General features: G+C 37.4%; 1 long non-coding RNA gene across 3 annotated transcripts; it reads left to right on the top strand.

Moving 5' to 3' along the window:
* The first annotated feature begins 2050 nt into the window (after positions 1 to 2050).
* On the top strand, positions 2051 to 8804 carry LOC130049981 (uncharacterized). Of its 3 annotated transcripts, XR_008798329.1 has the most exons (4): positions 2051 to 2673; positions 4103 to 4212; positions 6113 to 6221; positions 7222 to 8804. It is a non-coding gene; the product is annotated as an uncharacterized LOC130049981 (long non-coding RNA). The 3 variants fall into 3 exon arrangements; XR_008798328.1 differs by lacking the exon at positions 4103 to 4212; XR_008798327.1 differs by lacking the exons at positions 2051 to 2673; positions 4103 to 4212 and adding an exon at positions 4616 to 4895.
* Positions 8805 to 10038: the final 1234 nt, after the last annotated feature.

Raw genomic sequence — 10038 nt, 5'->3', positions numbered from 1 at the left:
TAAAAGGTTGAATCCCTAAACTCAAGTGTATCTACGGTATTTCACCGTCATTATCCACGGTGTTGCTAAAACTGGCAATTTCTCACAGAAATTAAAACAATGATATACAAGCGAAAACAGGCCCGTACCCAGACTTTTTCAATGGGGGGTGCATAAATTTACGGCGAGCGGTTTGAGGGCCGCTTAAGGCCCCCAAGCGGGTCCAGGGCGAAGCCCAGTGGGGGGTCCTGGGGGGCGAAGCCCCCCGGAAGCAGAAGCGAAATAGAGAAAAATATGGGTAAAAATGCTCTATCATGGATGCAATTTTTGCTTTTTATTTACTTATTTGATACTCATAAATATGAAAGGGGAAACATACTAAAATTGGTCATCGCATAGGCAATATGTATTGAATTTATTTCGTGATATTTCTTACTGTGAAAGTAAAAGCTAGGGATTTTAGAAAATATTTGACTTTAATAGTGCTTGATGATTTACACAGCCGACTTTAATAGTGCTTAATGGTTTTCACAGGGGGGTGCGTTTGCACCCCCGCACCCCCCACCCCCCTCGGTACTGGCCTGGTAAACAACTACAATTGTCTCAAATGACGTAATAAGAAAGGGCGACAATTCCTTCATTCGTTTCTTTAAACAACGATTTTTGAATAGGTATTTTGCTCATTTACCTGGATAAAAAAAAAAAAAAAAAAAAAATAAGCACATCAATAAACTTTTCAAAACGGGTTTTAATGAATTATAAACTTTATTTTCAAATCTATTTTTATTACACTTGACCTTTAAAGTAAGGAAATTCCGATTTAAACAAGAAAGAAAAAAAAAAAAGAATTTTCTCCGTTTGTGTTGTTGCGTAAAGGTCATTATGTCACTTACAAAACCTGAATAGATCACTCTCTTGATCGCGTATTGCTGCTCATCAGTCGCGGATCTAGAGGGGCGGGAAATAACGGACCATGGGGTTTAACCCCCCTCCTTTTGGTTGGTTTTAAAAAGCAGATATTGTTTTTAAAAGGAAACTTCATTGGCGGAAAAAGTGCAATATAGTGTCGCGTCCCTCCCTTGGTAAATGTTTCGGATCCGCCCCTGTATAGGAGGGAGGGGGGGGGGGTAATCCTTTAACTGAAAATATTCTGATACACATTTCGGGGTTTTCTATTTTCTCTCACTTTGTTTGGTACAAAAAGTTCTTTTAAAATCTGTATCTTATATCTTGAAAGCAATAACAACTTCTCGGGTCTTTCCGGAAAAGGCCGGGAACATGAATTTTCGGTCGAGAATTCTTCACTCCTTTTGAGATGTCACCAGCTGTACGTGAAGTACCACAAATTTAGACCTATACTTAGCGCTCAGGGTCGTAACAGTGAGGGTTCGTTAGCGTGCCAATGCCTGCCGCGACGTGGGACCTCCGTTTTTAAGGTCATATCCAAAAGAAAGTAAATATGAATAAAAAAAAAAAAATGAATAATATCGAGGCAATTAGAAAATAAAAATCTCATTCTACTTTTAGCAACATAATTTAGATAATTATTGATCAAATTACCTTGAACGAAAATCAAACAGTCCGTCTCAATTTTCTGTATGAAATCTTTCTTTTTTTTCCCACAAATTGAATTATACTGACCTCAGAAACTTTCTTGAGTTTTGGTTTGACTTTTTTAAAATGATTTGATATTGCTTTGAATTGATAGTATGAAGTTTGACATTAAAATTATAAAAAACAAAAGGGATCTATAAAAGATGAAGAATAATAATTCTGTGTATTCATTTGGGCTGTTGTGTAAAGGTCGCTACGCCACTTGATTATATTTCTATACAAAAAAAGTGAATGAATTACTCTCTTGATCGCATATTGTTGTACAGCAGTGGCGGATCTAGCGGGACGGGGTGGATGGGGAGGGGAGGGGGGGGGGGTAGCGGGTCTTGATTTAAAAAAAACATATCAATTTTGTTTATAGGCATGCACCTATGTTTGTTTTTTAAACAGTCCATTTTTGCCATTTTGGGATCTCCACGTTTACATGGGGAAGGGGGGGGGGGGGGTAGGAGAAAAAGGTACACACTTGGGTTGCATCTCTCTCATTTAAAAAAAAGGTCCAGATCCGCTATTGTAGAAATTTTGAAAATATATTGAAGATTACACATATATAGGAGCAAACCTGAAATCATGTTGCACAATGGAGTCACGCCATGGGTGAGTAAAAATGGGGGAGGGGTGTCAAGAATGAAAATGTACGCTGACATTTTTTTTCAATTTATATTTAGATGTTATAGCCAAAGTTTAATTTAGATTTTTTAGAATTTACGTTTGCAGATCTAAAAGATACGGGAGTACGTGGTAGTTGGGGGGGGGGGGGACATATAAAAAGATCTCCCCTTCCTTCTCTTTGGTTGCAAAATTTTCTTGATCCGCCACCAAAAAAAAAAAAAAAAAAAAAAAATCTTGAAAGGAACTTCTCGGGTCATTCCGTAAGCTCGGGAATATGAATGTGTTGTATTTCACTTGCCGGAAAGACTCGAGAATGTACGATTGCTAAAACAAGAGTTGTCTTTCTTGATGAAGCAGAAGACACTTGCGGCGAAAACGAAGATGGATGCCGAATCAGCGTGATCAGACAGAAAGCTTATATTTGCGGATACTTAGCGAAAATGACTGTCGGGTACAGTACTATGACACGTAGGTACCATTTATTTAGATTCCTCTGGTTATTTGGTTTAGCCTGAGTTCCATGAAAGAAATATTCAGGACAGACGGGTTTTTCAAATTTCATGGGTGTTGCTAAAACGCGGAACAGAAAATGGAACGGAAAATATTGTATGCAGTGATGTTATGGGGGGTCACCTGTGAATAGATGAAATTGACTGTTTTGAAGAAATATTTACCGGTCAGCGTTTTTGTTACTTAAATAGAAAAAAGAAAACTTTAAAACAAATTAATCATTAAAGCCAAAATATTCACAGCCTTATGTGAGAGTAAAGTAAGAGTAAATTCGGACGGTTGAATGCCATCCATGTCAATCGGAACTCCTCGAATTGCATCCATGTCAGACCATCCGGTGTCAGGTTTATCCGTCCTACAGTTGATTCGTCCCTAGATGATCCGTCCTCTGGTAAACTGTATGTTTGTAGAATTGTATCAGGGGCAGTCGAGCAATGCATCTGTTGTTTCAAGTGCGATAATCAATAATATGTTGACGGTGCTACCGTTTGAACGAGCGCAGCTACGTAGGTATGTACATATTTTGTAATGTTCATGCTTTGGTCAGGTTTAATTTAAACAATATATATTTGCCAAATACTCAGTATATGACTAAAATTAGGCAGCAGAAACAGCCCATTCTAGTTTTCTCCCATGGTTTTATATCAAGTCATTAAAACATAAAACGTATGTATACATGAATGGGATTGAAATATTTTTTATACCTATACATTTTATTTCTGCCGCCTTCACGGTGACTTACTTAACCTTTGACCCGCGACTTGTTCTGAACTGTATGCCCTCAAAAATAGAGGCTACTTTCCTTATTTCTACTTTCTATCTTTCCAAGTCACTAATACACACCTATTTGATTTTTAAAAATGAAATTCATATAAAAATCTCCTTGTAGCAATGGCATGCTTTAGAAGAGAAAATTTTAACAAAATTTATAATATTGTACATAATCCTAGTTGTAACACAATGATGAAATATTTCAGCACTCTCAAATAATATTGAATAAATTGCAACATATTTGAGACCCTCTCCACTGTTTTTGTAAGGATACATTGAAATTTATTCACAAAACTAGAATTATAATTAATGATTTTTCAGTCATGAAGTGACATGGCTGGTTATCAGTTGGGGGGGGGGGGGGGGTCATCATGGTTTGCATTACCGGACGAGCCAAGGGAATAGATTTATAAGTAGTTCTTATTTTTAGACGTGAAAAAAAAAAAGATTTAAGAAATAATGTTTTTGATCCAGCCGAATTCCATCAATTTTTTTGCGTTTTTATTATTTTTCTTAATCACTCTGTGTCTAAAGAAAAATGCAAAAGTAAAGGAAGAACCTCAGTCTTGATAAGGCATTTTCATGGTTCATATAGAGATTGCAAAATGTTTTTCAGAATTTGTGAGGCCAATCAGCCAGCAACGTCCACCATTTCTGGACACCCATTGTCCGATTTCACCACGACCTGGTGTACATCTTTTAAATGTGGAACTGTGACTATTCACGGTAACAGTAAGATACACGTCTTGTCCGTGACTACATTATTAGCAGTAAGTCAAGCGAGGCAACTGTTGCAGCTAATTTTCACAGACAATTACAAACTCGGGATGTAGTGTTCTTATTGATGCTGGTACTGATTGTTCAGTAAAATATCCAACAAAAGTAGAAGCTCTTATTCGCAAAAGCAGTGAAGGCCCACTTATTAGGGCCCCGCATGAAATGCGGGAAGCCCTATAGTAATCACATTGTCCGTCTGTTCGACCGTCCGTCCGTCTGTCTGTCCGTCAACACTTTCTTTGTGACATGATAACTCAAACAGTTTTTATCGTACAGTTTTCAAATTTTGTGTATGTGTATATATTTGGTTTTTTTTAATGTAATATAAAAAATGCTTGATGTTACATGTATACTGAATTAAAACACGTCATTCCCAGTCAACAACTTTCGATCGGGATCGGAATACGAAATAAAATTTCTTATATCCGGTTGCAAAGTGAAACTGCTTCATGCTTCAAGTTATTGAATTATGTAGCAATTGCACGTTACACATTAGAGAACTGTTCCTTTTGATAAAGAAAGTCACAAAATAGATACAAAATGAGTGTACCTTATTCATTACTGTTACCGAGCTTTCGTCGGTGAAAATCTCGAAATGGCGTGTTTCGCTGCGCTTCGTCCACATTTTCTATGTGAGTATTTTGATATTTGCTTATGCATTTTTTGCGCATACATGGTATGTCTCGGCTAGGAATAATGGAAACTTTCTCACCTATGTATGTAAAGACATATTAATCTCTGTTTTTAAAAATGTAGAACACTTTTATCAAATGACAATGTGTTTGAAAACGCTTAGAGCCCCGATGTCAGAATTTCCTTTTCCAAGACATCAATATGTCAAATTCATAATCCTTTTCGAATAGTATGTAACATATTTTGTACCAGTTATCCATTTTGTGTCCCCTATTACAATGGGATTTTGTTGCACTCTGTTGTGTTTGAGTGGATGTCATGAGTGTGTCAAACAGAAGTAATTTAAATTGCATAAGTCTCTCAAAAATATGCTTCATGATTCCTTTTTCACAAATTGGCATTCCAATGTATCTTTATATATTATTAATTCTAACATATATACCAGCCCCAAACATTGCTATATCAAATATAGATGTCACTTTCCTCTAATAACCCTCGGCGGGGCCCTTGCTGACCGTGTCAGTTTTCTAGTTGAGGACTTTAAAGTAAATCCTTGTTTGGAACGCTAGGTTTTCTTCCCCAGAAGCGTACTGTAAAATATACAGGATGGCCCAATGCAATACAACTTTTGCCAGAGTAAATACTTGACTTGTTAGCATCCAGCATGTTTCACAGCACATTTCTATTCAGTTTAAAAATAAAACAAACAAATCGCATACATGGGTGTTGATTTTTTTCTTGAAAGATATTCAAATTAAAAAAAAAAACTTGTAGACCTTATTTACAAAATCTTTTACCATGTCGAGTAGAAATTTTGAACATGGCGACTAGAAATATGAAAATGGCGACCAGAAATTTTTCTAGGTGGCCATTTTGCGACCTGATAGTAGATGTGACTTGGAGCACTGTTTTGAATATGAATTCTTTATCATGTTTATGGCAAAACCTTGTTATACTTTGGTGTTGACCCTGAACAACAGCAGAGCCAATGTGGCTCAGGTGAGCGATGTGGCCACTGGGCCTCTTGTTTATATTGTTATGTTTTTACATTCATCGGGATCTTGTTCCATGGTAGGGCATATGCATATCTAGAGGTAGTAGATGAAACGCAGTTCATTATTCTAATATTTCAAGCTCTTTAATCGCAATAGGAACATACTATTGAAAATATATATCAAATATGTTCATTAATCATGTGAGTTTTTTTCCCCTATAGGTGGTGACTGAAGTCTGGTCAGTCGGCAGGCAGCAGTACTCAATTTACCGCATTCCTACAATCCAACTGAAATTACGGGTATTCAGAATCGGCCTTTAAACAGTTGATGGTAAGTAGAATTACAAACAGGATTCAGAAGTCTGACTCTTTATAAGTAATTAAAATACAGATATTATTGTTATACATGTATATACAGGTTTTGTTTTATGTTGCATGTATTTTTTGGCAAAAATGGGGACCTAGACTTGATGCTTTTCAGCTCACCTGAGCCAAAGGCTCAAGTAAGCTTTTCTGATCAAATTTTGTTCGTTGTCTGTCGTCGTCGTAAACTTTTCACATTTTCGACTTCTTCTCAAGAAACGCTAGGCCAATTTCAACCAAACTTGCCACAAAGGCATCCTTAGGTGAAGGGCTTTCAAGTTTGTTCAATTGAAGGGCCATGTCCCTTTCCAAGGGAAGACAATCACAAAAATGCAAAAATAGGGTGGGGTCATTTAAAAATTTTCTTCTCAAGAACCACTGGTCCAGAAAAGCTGAGATTGACATGAAAGCTTCCTGACATAATGCAGATTCAAGTTTGTTCAAAGCATGGCCCCCCGGTGGTTGGATGGGGCCACAATAGGGGGTCAAAGTTTTACATACAAATATATAGGATAAATCTTTCAAAATCTTCCTCTCAAGAACCACTGAGCCAGAAAAGCTGAGATGTACTTCAAAGCTTCCTGATATACATGTAATACAGATTCAAGTTAGTTAAAATCAAGGCCCCCGGGGGTTGGATGGGGCTACAATAGGGAATCAAATTTTTAAATGCCAATATATAGAAAAATCTTTAAAAATCTTCTCAAGGACCACTGAGCCAAAAAAGCTGATATTTACCTGAAAGCTTTCTGATATATATTTCAGATTTCAGTTTGATCAAATCATAGCCGCAGGGGTAGGATGGGGTCACAAGGGGGATCAAAGTTTTGCATACAAATATATAGGGAAAATCTTTAAATGTGAGCCAAGGTGACTCAGGTGAGCGATGTGGCCCTTGGGCCTCTTGTTGAACTCATTTTTATGCTCTTGGACTAGTGACAGGTGTCAATGGTTGTTTTTTTTTTCAGAAGCCCGCCCTGGTAGATGGAATCTGCCGCTTGACCAGCAGCACTGTCCAGGTCAGTGGTTACCTATTGCTCTAAACAAGGGTGGTACGTGGAGACTCATTTTTCCTGATGGTCTTGACGTTCACTAGCTGGCAATATTTGTGACTCATATCAGCCTCATTTACATTCTGAAGTTTTAATTCATAATATATTGCTGGATATTTGTAGAGACAGTGGTTCAGATGCTGGATATATGACTTTTCCTCAGCCCATCATTACCTGCTGGAGTGCTGGTAGAGGCTGAACGCTTTAATAAATATAACTGTGATCTTGCTGAGATGTAGTAATCCATGGGAATTTTCCAAAGAAGATTCAAGAGAAGTATTCAATTATATAAGTTCAGACTGTAGAGAGCATGAAAGCAGATATTACAGTTATCTCCCTTAGACTAGATGAATTACAATACAGAACTTTCAAATCATCTAAGTTTAGAGTTATAATGCTATTTGAATTCTTTGAATTTGGCTACGGTTACTAGTTAAAGACATAACCACATGTATTGCCTCAGTTTACTTACAATTATAATATATACCTATAAGTATAAATTGTCCTTCTCTTAATTTTGTATACTCTGTGGAATTTATAAAAATTGCATGATCACTGTTCGTTATCTTCTCTTTATATTACCAGTATATTCTATGTACCTGACTCACCAGGAATGCATTGTTAGGTCACCTTAGTCACTCAGGTGATCGTTTGCTATTGATCTGCCCGTTCGTTATCGCCGTCTGTCAATTGTATATCGATTCGTTAAACACCCCTCTCAACAAAATTTCACTCATGGAGACATCATCAGTTCCGGCGAAGGGCTGCAAAATTTAGGTCTATGCTCGGCGCTTATGGCCTTTGAGCAGGGAAGGATTTTTATCTTGCCACAAAACATTCTTGGGAAAAGGGGATTCATGTTTGTTCAAATGAAGCAGCGTGTCAACTTGAAAGGGGAAATTATACAGTGAAACTTCTCCAAATCGGCCCCTCAGAAAACCACTCCTCTCTGAATATCGCCCAATTCTTAAAGTCTCTGTAGGAATCTTAACATATCCTTTCAAAGAAATTCATATAGTCCAAAGTGTGACTTTTCGAGATCTCCGCCATTTTTGACAAGGGACTTCTGGGATGATCCTCAGTTATAGGTTCAGATTTAGCTCGGATTATTCTGTGCTCTTTAGTCATTGGAGCTTGCAGCATGAGCCAGAGCACTGCACTCACTATTAATATGCAAGTAGCTGCATTTAATTCAAATTGAAGTTGAACACAAGGACCCCAGGGGTAGGGTGGGGGCACAATATGAAATCGGAGTTTTATATGGTAATATGCAGAAAATTTATTAAAACAAAGACTTTTCAAGAGGAGCAGGGCCACACTAAATCATATCCAAATGCAAATGTCCCCAAGTTGTGTGAAAACAAGGTTTTTTTATGACCCTGACTAAGGATGGGGTGGAATTGTTTTTGTCCTGTCTGTCTGAAATTTTAACCTTCCTCATAACTTTTGAATAATGAGCAGTGGGGCTCTCATATTTGCATTCTTTTTTATGACCATAAAGTTTTTCACCTTGTGACCTTGACATTAGAGTTTGATCTACTGACCGGTTTAGGTAGAACTTTCATATTTTGTATACATACATGTATAATGACCTGAATGTTTTACAGAATAGTCATATGGTATTGAGGCATTCCTGTGTTGTGTGAATTTAAGTTTGCTTTATGTCGTGAACTTCGGGGCTAGGTGGGGCAACAAAATAGAGTCAACATATTTCATAGGAATAATGATTTAAAATACCAAAAAATTTGAAAATCAAAACAGCTGACCAAGAGCAAGGTAACTCGGGTGAGTGATGTGGCCTAAGGGCCTCTTTGGGATTAAACTCTAAGGTTATAAAGTATGTTTTTAACAATTTATCTGAAATTATTTGTATGCGTTGATTTTGGGGTCCTGAAGGTCAAGGTCACTACTGGACTTCATAGAAAAGCTAGTATAAATTCATTAAGGAAGCATATGCCCTGCGTTGCAGAGTTCTTAGGCCACTGATAAAATGTGTTGTGTTTCCGCTAACCCGACTGACCCTAAATTATAGCCCCGACCCTAGATTTTTTTTTTGATATTTAAAACAAAAATCGTCATTTTCCCGGAAAAAATGTATTCCCGGTTCTTGGTTTTCGGTTTAGTTAGACATTGAGATGAAGTCATTAAAACGCTTTAATGATATACAAAATTGCATGGTTTTGTGTCAAGCGTTTAAACAACATTGATAATGTTTCTAACTAACAGCATGGATGATGGTTGACCCAGTGGCTAGTACCTCTATGCGTGCTCACGCAACGATGATTTAACAATTGAAGTTAACAGACGGTCGAGAGACTCTGCCAAGTGTCATGTTTTCATAGAAGACTTTCTTTTGTTAAAATTGCCAACTCCTATGTTGTTTTTAGACGGTGGCTATTTATAGCCATGCACTGTCTTATGCTATCATTTCAATGGGCATTAGACGGGGACCCTAGTTTTATATGGAGGTCATGATGCAGAGTGACAGACATGAATGTCCAGTCTGTCAAATTTGTATGCACATCCTTGGTTTCTGCTGCAGTTCTAACTGAAAACACTATGAAAACGGTCGCAAATAACGCAGTGAGCGCATCGGAGTTGTTGATGGCTGGTGAGAGCCGAGAGGAAAAAAAGATGTGCAGATTGTTTTTAAAATAAAAATTTATGTCCGGTAAAAAGTTTTAGCTGGAAGAAAGTTGGATCCCATTAGGATAAGTGGGATCTGCCCAGACT

The sequence above is a fragment of the Ostrea edulis genome, chromosome 9 (assembly GCF_947568905.1).
Source record: "Ostrea edulis chromosome 9, xbOstEdul1.1, whole genome shotgun sequence".
Lineage (NCBI taxonomy): Eukaryota > Metazoa > Mollusca > Bivalvia > Ostreida > Ostreidae > Ostrea > Ostrea edulis.
This window is presented reverse-complemented; position numbering and strand designations above follow the sequence as displayed.